At 42.7% G+C, this 13,441-nt stretch overlaps 1 non-coding gene across 1 annotated transcript; it reads left to right on the top strand.

The window, feature by feature from the left end:
* The first annotated feature begins 11,575 nt into the window (after positions 1–11,575).
* Positions 11,576–11,704, top strand: LOC115064722. The gene has a single exon (XR_003844554.1). It is a non-coding gene; the product is annotated as a small nucleolar RNA SNORA17 (small nucleolar RNA).
* Positions 11,705–13,441: the final 1,737 nt, after the last annotated feature.

Here is a 13,441-nt window from a genome sequence, read left to right as displayed (position 1 = left end):
TCCTCATAGCCCAGTTCAGTCTGGACCCTTGAGATGCCTCTGGATGTACTCTCCCTCATATCTACAATAAAACCCATCCTCTCAACAATACTTCAGAGCGGCCAATGTCATTTTCATTCAGGCTTAATGCTATACTGTAAAAGCTCATTTTTATTCAGTGTTAAAGATTCATCAGTTGAACCTGGTACCTCTGGAATCAAGGTTAAACAAGAGAGCAAGCTGGTCAGTATGCTTTATCCCCAGCGATTAGATTTTCAACCTTCTTACAAGAATCGAAATTTTTTTTCCTATAAAATAATTGCTACTATTTGTTTTCTCCTGTCTTAAAATTTTTATCTACTCAGAATTTTTAAACATTTTAAATTATAAAGGCATACTTATCTTTAAATTCAAATAATAAAGAGTTGTTTTGAACTGGGTGTAGTGTTGCTGGCTTTTAATCCCAGCACTTGGGAGGCAGAAGCAAGTAGATCTCCGTGAGTTCAAGACAAGCCTGTTCTATATTGAGAGTTCCAGGTCAGTCAGAGCTACACAGTGAGACAATACTGTCTCAAAAAGAAAAAAAGAAAATTCTTTCTCTTCATTATAAAGCCTCCCTTAATGATAACATTAGTCAATATTTATACCCTTCAAACTTTCCTATGCTTGTATCAATAATTTCATGTGTATATATATGCATAGATTTTAAAATACAATTTAATATTTAATATACAATATGGGTTTTCATTTCTTATTTAACAAATATGTCTTTGTTAACCTTTATTTTGTCAAAGCTGTAGTCTTTATGTTTTCAAAGGCTACATTTCTTTCTAATAGTTATGTAGTACATTTTCAGATTCATCTTTTTAAATCATAAACTTTATTACTAAAAAAGCTTGCAAATAAAAATATCCCACACCATAATCAAACAGACTCAAAGCCTATAGCTCAAAATCACACAGATCCAAAGCCTATAGCTCAAAATTCACACAGACCCAAAGCCTATAGCTCAGTGAAATTCTGTGCAGTAAGAAGAGGGGTTCAGAGTGGGAGCTGAGGTGCTCCACACTGAGCTCACAATTTCAATATTAAATACATTCCAGACGCCCATAATGAGCTTGTTTTCTTTCTTTCTTTCTTTCTTTCTTTCTTTCTTTCTTTCTTTCTTTCTTTCTTTCTTTCTTTCTTTCTTTCTTTCTTTCTTTCTTTTTTTCTTTCTTTCTTTTCTTTCAAAACATCGTAGTTCCAGGTCCCGCCTCTCCTTTCAGGTTGTCCAGACCGCTGTTGCACCAACTAGGAGAGAGGACTTCTCAAAGTCCAGAGTTGGTGGGCTACGTGGTCCATTTCTCCCTCCAGAGCATCAGCTACCGCTGCTTGCCTGGACAGGAGGGGTGCAATGGAGTCTAGGACGGGTGGGGACGGCAGAATTCCGGTCTGGCGGTGGATGCGGGGTGGATGCGGAGTAGTGTTACAGTTCTAAGAAAAGAAGTGAAGAGGTTTGGGCGGCCATCATGAGATCTGATGGTGGGGGGCGGCGGCGGGTCCTGCTGCATCTGCAGTGGTGGATGCAGTGTCGGGTGGGCCTGCGCTCTGGTGCTAGCCTCTGCAAGCAACAGGAGACTGGCCTGGTAGGTAGGCAGGTCCCAAGGCCCAGTGAGGAGTGTATCAGGGAAGAATTAGCTCTCTTGCTGCTCCCCTCCCCGCCCCCACGCCCCGCTCCCGAGTGTTAGAGCTCAGTAAAAACAGCCAGTTTCAGTGGCTCCTTGTTGAAATGCCTTGCTTGTTCTTTATTCCACGTGGACAGGGTCTACACGAATTTTGGGGATTTGGAGGGCGCGTGCACTCTATTGGCTCAGGCTAAGATGTTGGTGATGCTCTGTTTGCGTGGGGAAGAATTCCAGCTGCTGGGCAGTGTGACTGACTACTTGTGACCATCTGGTTGGGGTTCTCCCAGTTACATGCTCCAAGGCAGGCCAGGAAACAGAGAGGGACTTAGTCCCACTCCTGCTGGTCTCAAGTTTTGAGATTTCTGGGATTTGAACATGCTCCACCGCGCCAGTTCCACACCAGTTTCTCTCCCGTCACGGTTCACATGAGACTGGTTTTCTATTTTATGTATGTGCATGTTCATGTGTGTATACGTGTCTGAAGAGGTATAGTATCTCCTGGAGTGGAGTTATAGGGTTGTGAGCCTACCTGATGTGGGTCCTGGAAACTGAACATCGAGTGCTCTTACCCACTGAGCCATCTCTCCAGTCCATATATGCATACATTTGAGTTCAAAAGTATGCATTTATATGATTTAATTTTTAATCTTATTTGTATGTGTCTATATTCATGTCTCTGCATCCAATGTGCGTCTCATGTCTGTGGAAGCCAGAAGAGGGTGTCAGATCCCCTGGAACTAGAGTTAGGTGTGGTTGTGAGACTCCACGTGAGTATTGACAGTCAAACCAGTCTCAAAACAAAACAGAAGAATCTAAAATAAAAAACGACAAAGGACCAATGGTGTGGTTCAGCTGGTGAAGGCCCTTGCCTGGAAAGCCTGGCGGACGGAGCTCAACCCCTGGATCCTCTGTAAAGGTGAAAGGAGGAACCCAAGTGGGTCTCAAGAATTCTACATTTTTACTACAGCATGCACGTGAGCGAGCACACACACACAAACACACACACACCCCTCATACATTTTAAAACAATGTTATAATATAATGTCCTGGGAGTTGGAGAGATGGCTCAGTGGTTAAGAGCACTGACTGCTCTTCCAGAGGTCCTGAGTTCAATTCCCAGCAACCACATGGTGGCTCACAACCATCTGTAATGGGATCCGATGCCCTCTTCTGATGTGTCTGAAGACAGTGACAGTGTACTCAGACACATAAAATAATTTCCTGGCTCATGTTTTGCCAACTTGACACATCTAAAGTTATCTGGGAAGAGGGCACCTCAATTGAGAAAATACTTCTACAACATCGGCCTGTAAGGTAAGTCTGTGCACTTTCCAGCCTACTGTGGGCAGTGTCACCGCTGAGCATGGTCCTGAGTGGTGTAAGAAAGCAAGCTGAACCATGAGGAACGAACCAGTAAGCTTCCCGAGACCTCTGCTTCACTCCTTGCTTCCACGTTCCTCTCATGATGACCATGATTGGGGACATGTAAGCCGAATACGTACTCTTCCTTTCAAGCTGCCTTCTGCTATGGTGTGTTATTACAGCAATAGAGAGCAAAGTAGGACCAATAATGTAAACAGAAAATTAAAAATGCAGGCACACACACACACTTTGAAGACCTTCATATCACTAACAGACTTCCTCATCTGCCTGTCCATCTGTCTGTCTGTTTGCTTGAGACAAGGTATCTATGTGTAGCCCTAACTGGCCTGAAACTTGCTCTGTAGACCAGGCTGGCCGGGAACTCTGGGTGGGATCTACCAGCTTCTGTCTCCCACCTGCCTTTAATTAGTCACCTGATTTGTGTAGTCAGACTCTTAGATTGTAACCAATTTTTGCTTCAACAAATAATCTGCAGCTAGTAGTTGTGTTTAGTGTTTATACTTCATCTTACTTTTTTGAGAGGCAACGGAATAAACTCCTAGAAGCGTAATTGTGGGGTCAAAATTTTCACCATGGTTTCTCTGGGAAGCAGATTTGGGGTGAGAACGCCCGAGAGTTCGGGGTGTTTTTTTAGAAGTGTTCTTGAGGTTAACAGCTCAGGGAGAGAGAAGGAGGAAGTGTAATTACTCAGAAGGAGAAGTGACCCCTGCTGACCCCTCACCTTAGCTAACCTCACAGGGAAGCTGTGGAGTTCAAGTTGCTCATCAGTCTTCAGGCTTTGGGTGGAAGTAACAAGTCCTTCCTGTCAGTCACAGGCTGTGGGCTGCCCTAGAAAAACTTGTCCTTGAGTGTGGCTGTTCTCTGCAGCTGAGGCAAAACTTGAAAGGGATGACAGGTGAAGGTTGCCTGCTACACAATTCCTCACAAGCTGGGGCAACAAGACCTTTCAGAAAGAAAAATCTGATTTCCTTAATTTCCTTTCTTTTCTTTTTCTTTTTCTTTTCTTTCTTTCTTTCTTTTTTTTTTTTTTTTTTTTTTTTTTTTATAGATTTTACCAAATTGCCACACCAATTGTCTTAGTTTGTGCTTTACTGCTGTGAACAGATACCACGACCAAGGCAACTCTTATAAAGGACAATTTTAACTGGGGCTGGCTTACAGGCTGGGAGTTTCAGTCCATTATCATCATGGCAGGAAGAACAGCAGCATCCAGGCAGCCATGGCACTGGAGGAGCTGAGACGTCTACATCTTCATCCAAAGGAAGCCAGGAGCAGACTGTCCTTAGGCAGCTAGGAGAAGGGTCTCAAAGCCCACCCCCACAGTGACATGCTTCCTCCAAGAAGGCCACTCCTCCTAATAGTGCCACTCCCTGGGCCAAGCATATTCAAAGCATCACACCAATTTATATTTCACAAACGAATATGTGTGTTTGCCCATATTCCTCCCCAACAGACTGTGTTGTCAGACTTCTGTATTTGCCAGTCAATTGGGGAGAAATACAACCTCACACTGCAGGTTTCCTGTTTGGTTTTGTTGTTGTTGTTGTTTGTTTGTTTTTTAAACATTGAAGGAAGTTGAGCTTCCTTTATATTCTAAAGAGTCCCCTGTCTTTTCACTGACTGGTCCGCTTATATCCTTCGTACATTCTTCCCTTGTGTTCTATATTTTAAAAGTGATGTGGTAAGGACTTTTAGTGTCTGGTAAGTTAGCCAAGTCTTTACCCCACACCCTTCCAATACAGCACTTTAATACTTTGTTAACATTTTGTATATGTGTTACTCACATCCGAGGCATGTAGACTGCCATAGTTACCTTATCTTGTCTTCTGCTGTCTTTGGTTAATAATAATTTTCTCACCTCATGTCTTTGATTGTTTCTCTCTTGTCAGTCTTCCCATAACTATCTAACTGACAATTTTCTTTGGTAACTTTTTCTTCTCTTTCCTCTGTCCTCTTTGTAGAATTTCTTCAATGTAGCATTTCTTTAAAAAGAAAAAAAGCTCTCAGCAGCATGGTCTCTCAGCAGCATGGGTAGTTTATGTCAATTTGACACCAGATAGAGTCATCAGAATGGATGGAGCCTCTATTGAGAAAATGCCACTATAAGTAGGTGAGCCTGTAGGACATTTTCTAAATTAGTGATTGATGGGGGATGACCTGGCTCATTGTGGGTAGTGCCATCCCTGAGTTGGTTGGTAGTCCTGGGTTCTATAAGAAAAGCAGGGTGAAGATGTCCCTTAACAGAGTAATGGACACAGAAAGTGTGGTACATTTACACAATGGAGTACAACTCAGCTATTAAAAACAATGAATTTATGAAATTTTTAGGCAAATAGATGTATCTGGAGGATAATCATCCTGAGTGAGGTAACCCAATCACAAAAGAAGTCACTTGATATGCACCTGCTGATAAGTAGATATTAGCTCAGAAATCTAGAATACCCAAGATACAATTTGCAAAACACAAGAAAATCAAGAATAAGGAAGACCAATGTGTGGATACTTCATTCCTCCCTGGAATAGGAAATAAAATACCCATGGAAAGAATTACACAGAAAAAGTTTGGAGCTAAGATGAAAGGATGGACTATCCAGAGACTACCCCACCCGGGGGTCCATCCCATAATCAGCCATCAAACGCAGACACTATTGCATATGCCAGCAAGATTTTGCTGAAGGGACCCTGATGTAGCTGTCTCTTGTGAGGCTATACCAGTGCCTGGCAAACACAGAAGTGGATGCTCACAGTCATCTATAGGATGGATCACAGGGCCCCTATGGAGGAGCTAGAGAAAGTACCCAAGGAGCTGAAGGGGTCTGCAACCCTATAGGTAGAACAACAATATAAACTAACCAGCACCCCCAGAGCTTGTGTCTCTAGCTGCATATGTAGCAGAAGATGGCCTAGTCGGCCATCATTGGGAAGAGAGGCCCCTTGGTCTTGCAAACTTTATATGACCCAGCACAGGGGAATGCCAGGGCCAAGAAGTGGGAGTGGGTGGGTAGGGGAGCAGGGCCGGGGGGAGGGTATAGGGGACTTTTGGGATAGCATTTGAAATGTAAATGAAGAAAATATCTAATAAAAATTTAAAAAAAAAAGAAAAGAAAAAGAAAGCAGGGTGAACAAACCATGAGACAGAAGCCAGTAAGCAACATTTCTCTGTGTTCTCTGCATCTAGGTCTGAAAGAGCCCCTGCTTCCAGGTCTATTCCCTGTGTAGTAACAATTTTGGAATTTTGGTTTCTCAAAAACAAACAAACAAAAAACAACAAAACAAAATAACAACAACAAAACCCCTATATGAATAGTATAGCAATGTTTTTGTTTTAATCCCAGGTGTGGGATATGCGGCTGCTTCAGTCTACAGCAGATGGCTATGATTTGCCTCAAGCTCTAGCAGGGATGTGATTTTGCCAGCTGCAGATAGTTTCTGCGATTGTGTAACATTTGGAATTCTGGGGATTCTTCAGAGGGTATATCAATGCTTGGGCCTCGAGAGATGTGATAGGTTGTTGTTTGGTTGTTGATGGTCATTGTTGGTCACTTCCGTGGTTCCTTTAAATCAACTTAAAGTCGTGAGAATAGCAGCTTTCTGGTGGCGGGAGTTTCAAAACGAGTTAAAAAGAGTTCCTTTTTTTGGAGCCCTTAACTGTTACTCAAAACCACCACTTCCTGCCATGCAATTATGCCCCCATACAGCTACTAGATAGGGACCTGTTGCCCACAGTGAGATCCACACCAAATTCTCTTCTGAAGAAATGATTTTAGGTAGATTGCTGATCTGTTTCCTCCATGCCCAAACTGATTGCTCTAAATTTCTGAAATCTTGGAGACATCTTCTTCCACACATGTAAGAGAAAAACTAAAACACAAAGCCTGTTGAAGTTAATTGATCCTTCCTGTTTCCTAAATTCCTTCATTCTTCCCAAGAAACCTTAAGGAAACAAGGAATCACTCCCATAGTAGAAGACCTGATGGAATAAGGATTAATATTCTGTGTGCTCATTCTCATAATGGTATCTTACCTATAAAACCAATGTCCAGAGATAAGCTTGCATTTGTGCAGAATCTTATACCTAAGAGTGAGTATCCCAAGTATATTACATGGAAACTGTTTGACAGCAATTGCTCCAGCTGTGTCTGAAGGACTGACACTGGTGGATTCATGTTCTATAATGTATCCTTGAATCATGTATCATGAACCCTTGTAGATAAGAGTATCAACATTTGTTTGCATTTATTTCAAAGAATCAACAGTGTAAAGATAGTAATACTACAGGGAAACCCTCTCATACTTTTTTTAGCAAGTTATACATAGATATTTAAAAATCAGTTTTCACAAGAGTTCTACCTAGATCAGCATCTAGACAATTTGTTTCTTTGTTCTTCATCTTCAAAAAGATTCAGAAGTCAACTTGAAATGTCTGTTACAAGAACTTTATGACAAACACATGCTCTCTTAGGATGATCTGGAATATTTACAAGAGGCACTACATGACATGTCATGTGTCGTCTGCTGTGAAAGGAACTCTGTCTTTGGAATGACTAAATATTATACAATGTTACCCCGGGGTTATAACTTAGACAATTCTGGAGATTCCTTGGATTAGATTACCAGGATATTGTAGGTAATAGGTCCCATTTTTTTCTTTTTTCTTTTTAGCTTCTCCTCTCTAAGCAAAATGAATATAGCACTCAGGAATTCCTTTCTTACAAAACAAGACATGAGAAGGTCCCTAATTAAATGAGTTTTTAAATCGACACACATTAGGATAGTCCAACCATCTTGATACTATCATTCTGTTCCTAAACAAAGCAATCAATCACACTTTGGACACCATAATGGTGAGTGTTACATTTTAACTTGACAGGATCTAGAACCACGAAGGAGACAAGCTCTGGTACATGTGTAGGGTAGTCTCTGGGCATGCCTATGCATGATAGCATCTTTAGATTAATGAGATAGAAAGACCTGTCCACTGTGGGTGGCACCATCCCCTGGCTTGGGATCTTGGACTGTATAAAAGGGAAAGGTGAGTCTCTGCTTCCTGATTTTGGAGAAAATAGGTATAACAGTAATGATATGATTGAGTGAATGTTTTTTAATGATTTTATGTTCCTCAATCATTTAATTTTTACTGGAAACTCTCCAATGCATAAACATACTCTTGGGGGCTTTGAGATGGCTCAGCACATGAAAGTACTTCCTTTGTAAAAGAAGTGACCTTAGCTTAATTTCCAACACCCATGGTAGAAGTGAATCAACTCCCCAAAGCTGTCCTCTGACCTCCACATCACTTCTAGTCTTCTGAAAAGGCTGGAATATCCATGGGTATTTTAAATTAAAATGAGAAAACCTGAGGATATAGTACTGCTCTAGCCTAAAATATTTTCCTTAGCTTTTCATCAATAGGATCTACATCTCTTGGAAAACATGAACTAATTCTCAATCAGATTGTCACTAGTCATTCTTGGCTATGGATCCATTTCAAGGCCAGCCTGGGATATATGAGATGCTATTTTAAACATTAAAATGTCAAGTGTGGTAGCACATGATTTTAGTCCTAATATTCAAGAGGCACAGGCAGGCAAATCTCTGTGAGTTCAAGGCCAGCCTAGTCAACACAGCAAATTCTGGGTCACTCAGAGCTACATATGGAGACTCTGTCTAAAAATTTTAAATAATATAGAAGCAAATAAATAAGTAAGTAAATAACTTAGAATCAGCTTTTATGCGTGCTTGAGAGGCCCATTTAAGCCCCATTTCCACATACACTTGGCTACAATCTTTTCATGTATTTTTCTAATTTTTTATATGTATATGTGACCACATGTGCATGTAATAACTATGAAATACAGAGAAGAGTGTCAGACTTCCCTGGAACTGGAATTACATAGCTGTCAGTTGCCATGTAGGAGCTGAGAACCAGACTGGGGTTCTCTAGAACAGCAGCAAGTGCTCTTAACTGTAGGCATAATATTTTTGTACACTGTGTAAAAGTTTACCCTTGGGTAATTCAAATGCTGATCTCTCTGCCCTCAGATCTTGTTTCAATGTGGACAGGACATTTTAATGCTTATACCCAAGAATCTCCGCTCTCAAGTCTGTGTAAACAATTCTTACCATTTATTCTCTGTCTTGTCAATAAATGCTGACCATCCAATGGCTGGGCAGAATAGAGACTAGGGCGGCACATCTGCCAGCCAGGGGAAGGAGAATGGGGAGAGAGGGAGATTCAGATCAGTGAGGAGGATGGAGGATTTGGAGCCATGGAGAAGGGGTCCAGAGAGAGATCATGGAAGCACACCTGAGACCAAGAGCCAGATCAATAACAATATGCAAGTGTCATGGGATGGGGCTGGGAGATATTCAAATTAGCATGGAAGGCTACGGTAGATCATTTACTGCTCAGCTACTGAGGTGCAGTTTTAAATAAATCTTGGTTTCTCTGTGAAGTTATTGGGGAGTAGCATAAGGTAAAGAAATACAGCCACTGGATTAACTCAATGCTTATAGTTTTATTAAAAAATAATTAATGTACACTTAACCAGTGAGCCATCTCTCCAGTCCCCTATAAAAATAAATCTTAAAAAAAAAAATGTAGTTCTTATATCAAGTACTGCAAACATATTTATTGAAGTACAAATGAGTACACATATACTGTCCCACAGGTGACTGTGCATTTCAAGACACTCTGTTTATGCATGGACGATATCACCCTAATGTGTGATAAGGAAGCTAAGATTGAGAGTAGTGGTCTAGGCTTTCAAATGCCACACTGCCGACCACTATTCTTGACAGGTTTCAGGTGTCTGCTTTAGCCCCTCACCCCCTACCCCCACCCCCACCCCCAGTTAGGACTCATATACAGTATCTCTGCAGGATGTAAGGCCAAACTCTAATCCTAGGGAACTCAAACAGCTGGTGCCATCTTACTGCAGTAGATGCTGTTACAGAGAACTATGGGGGATTTGAAATATTCAGTTCTTTATCTTCAAATTTTGGAATACCTCTTTACAACTTTCTTTGCAAGCACAATTCCAGCAAAGAATTCAGGCTATAAACACCCCATGTCAGTTACAAGTAACTTCTTTGTCACGTATTGTCGCGGGTTTCCAGATGTGCTAGCCATTGTCTGAGGATAATGTCTCACCGTTGTCCTTCTCCCTTCCTGATCTTACTCAGGATAGCTTAAACCCATAGGAAATGTGTGAGAACTGGTAGCACACAGTGCATCAGTTTTGCATTTTTATCTGTGTAGAAAATTCAGGTTTAAAATTTTCATTTATAAAAATGTTTTTTTCATGTATAGAAAAAAAAAAAACCAGAAAAGCTCTAAAACAAATGTTAGTTTTTTGCTTAGTTTAAAACTAAATGCTCTATTAGTTAAAGAATGCTAACAGTGTTTAACGCCATAAAAATTACTAGAAATATTTCATCTACTATTTATCTATTTAGTTTGCTATTCTAGTGGTCCAGCCAAGGAAGGACCTTATGTGTGATAAGCAAGGATTCCAACTCGGATCTATACACCCAGCCCAGTGGTAGTATTTTAAAGCTACAAGGTAAAACATCTTGTTCTAGAATTTGATAATGAGCGTATAACACTTTAGCCTGGTGACATTTTAAATGTATTGAACTATATAATTGAGACTAGCAAAACCTGGGGTAAAGGGAGATGAGAAAAAGTGGGAAAATAATTTCAAAGTGTCAAATTTCTTATTGTGTGAAAAGTGAGAGATAACTTAAAAGTGTCAACTTTCATTTTGAGTAATAAGCAATCATTGTGTCCTGTTGAACACTGACAAATGAAGTGTCATACTTAACATCAACTGTCAACTTGGCAGAGCCTAGACTCGTCTGAGAAAGGAGTCCATAGAGGGATAGCCCAGATCAGATTGGCCTGTGGGCATGTTTTGGAGGAGGGATTTGCTATGAGAGTTAATTGCTCTAGGAGGGCCCATCCCACTGTGGGTGGTGTCATTCCCTAGGCAGATGGTCCTAGGCTGTATAAGAAAGCTAGCTGAAGCCAGACAGTGATGCACGCCTTTACTCCCAGTACTCCTGAGGGCAGAGGCAGGAGGATCTCTGAGTTCAAGGCCAGCTTGGTCTACAGAATGAGTTCCAGACTACATAGAGAAACTTGTCTCAATAGACAACCCAAAAAGCTTCCTTGGTGTAAACCTATGAGGATGCCAGCCAGCAGTGTTCTTCCATGGTTTCTGCTTCAAGCTCCGAGCTCCTGGTTGAGGTCCTACCTTGACTTCTCTCAGTGATGGTCCACATGTGACCTGGAAGTGCAAGCCTCTCCTTCCCTGAGCTACTTTTGGTCAATGTTTTTTCACAGTAAGAGAAATCAAGCTGAACATGAATATAAATAGTCTTTTTTATTTTATACCTAGTAGTAGTGTTTACAAGTGTTTAGTAGTATATATTAATTAAAATTAAAATATATCACAGTATTTATTGCAAACTTCCTTTTTTTTTTTTTTTTTTTTTTTTTCTTTTTTTTTTTTTTTTTTTTTTTAGTTAAAATTCTGATTCATCCTGCCCCTAGAGGCATTGCAGATGTGGCTGATATGTCACATGTGTGTCAGGTGCAAAGAGGAGAGAGGCTATGTCTATGCACAGTGTTCTGACACTATAAACATCTGAATGATCAGTAGCCTAACATTCCCTGAAAAAACCTCAAGCCTGAGATGCCCACCAGTTTGGTTCCAGGCAGGCACCCAGGAGGGGAGTGAGCTGGAGTGAGCCTGACAGACAACCCTTACAAGGGGCCACTCAGGTGAGCTGGTCAAGGAGTACAGACAGGGAGCTGGCCTGGGATGACCTCAGTCTTCGGCTGCTCAGGCTAGGAGGGGCAGACCATGCCCAAAACGACTCCTGCCCAGTGCTATAATGCACAAGCGGGGCATAGCAGTCCTAATATGATTCTAGAAACTCAGAGACCCCAGGCACCGCTAAGACGGTCAAGTAAGTGGTGGAGAAATGGAAGAGAAAGAGAAACAGAAGGATGTGGCCACAATGAAGAGAGGCAGAACTGGAGACTCGAGGGTAGTGAGGAACAGCCTGATGTGAGTAGCCAGTGTAACCACCTGGGACCTTTGTGGGGTACCGGCCTGGGTTGCCACTGGGGCCCACATCTGGGTCTGTTACCACCAAAGGCCAGGCAGACATCCCTGGTTTGGGATGTCACCCAGGGACACGTTGATAACTGAGCGCTGTGTAGAACTGGCCCCACTCCTCACCTGAGCATCATGGGAGAACTGGCCCTGGGGGCATGAGAGCAGGAGAGCTGACTGTACCCCTAGCCAGCCTCAGTGCTTAGACAATAAGACCCCCACAATGTGGGAGCTGCAGGTGAGCCAACCCTGAGAGTGTGACCATGAGAAAATGGTCCATCATTTGTCTGCCATGAGGTACATTGAGCAAAGGATAGATGCCCCTCCCTGCCCCTTGCCACTTACATCAGGTAAGAGAGGTGGCCCTGGGGTTGTCAGAGCAGGAGAGCTGGCCTTGCCCCTCACCCACTGAAGCACTCAGGGGAGCAGTCTCTGCACCTTACCTGGGTGCACACTCCTGTATGTGGGTGTGGTGGATAAGCTGGCCCTTCGGGCCTGAGGGTAGGAGAGCTGGCCTTGAGTCTTGTCTGCTGTGCAATGGCATCAACAAGGGACAGATATCCTCGCTGACCTTTGCACTTTGCCTCTTAGGGCTTGCAAGAGAGCTGGCCCGAGGGTCATGAGAGCAGGAGAGTTCTGCCCCTCACCCACTGCAGTACTTGAGAGAGCAGGCCCTGCACAGTAGAGGTAGCCCTGGATTCCAGGATTGCAGATGAGCTGGCCTGAGGGCATCCTCCCCTCTCTTATCCCTCAACATCTATGGCAGGTGGGAGAGCTGGCCCTGCTGGCCCAAAGCTGTAAGAGTAGGAGAACTGGCCATGTTCTTCACCAGCTGCAACACTTGGAGAACAGGCCCTCTGCCTTACCGGGAGAGGAGCTAGGCCAGCCCTGAGGGCGTGCGATCAGGAGAGCTGGGGGGCTGACCTGTTCAGATACCTCTCAGGTCCAGATCCAGAACCCCAACATCTACCCTATCTATGAATGGCTGTAGCTTATGAAAGGGCCAGTCCTGCAGATCCAAAATCGCAGAATCTCTATGACACAGGGTAACAAGAAGATATCTGAAGGGAGTCCCAGTGATGTTCCAATATTGATAGCGTAGCAGAAGCCAGAGGCCTCGGACCAGATCAATGACTCATGGCAATCAATGAGCATTTGCAAGCAAAGGAGTGTAGACAAAATGGTGTACTGTGTGACACACTATGGCACACTACAGCTTCCACAAGACTGTTGTTGTTGTAGTGGGGAAGGTTGCAAGGGTGAAGGGTGGGTAGTGGGATAAGAGGG

This window comes from Mus pahari, chromosome 9 (assembly GCF_900095145.1).
Source record: "Mus pahari chromosome 9, PAHARI_EIJ_v1.1, whole genome shotgun sequence".
Lineage (NCBI taxonomy): Eukaryota > Metazoa > Chordata > Mammalia > Rodentia > Muridae > Mus > Mus pahari.
The sequence above is the reverse complement of the archived record's forward strand: the minus strand, read 5'-3'. Positions and strand labels throughout refer to the sequence as shown.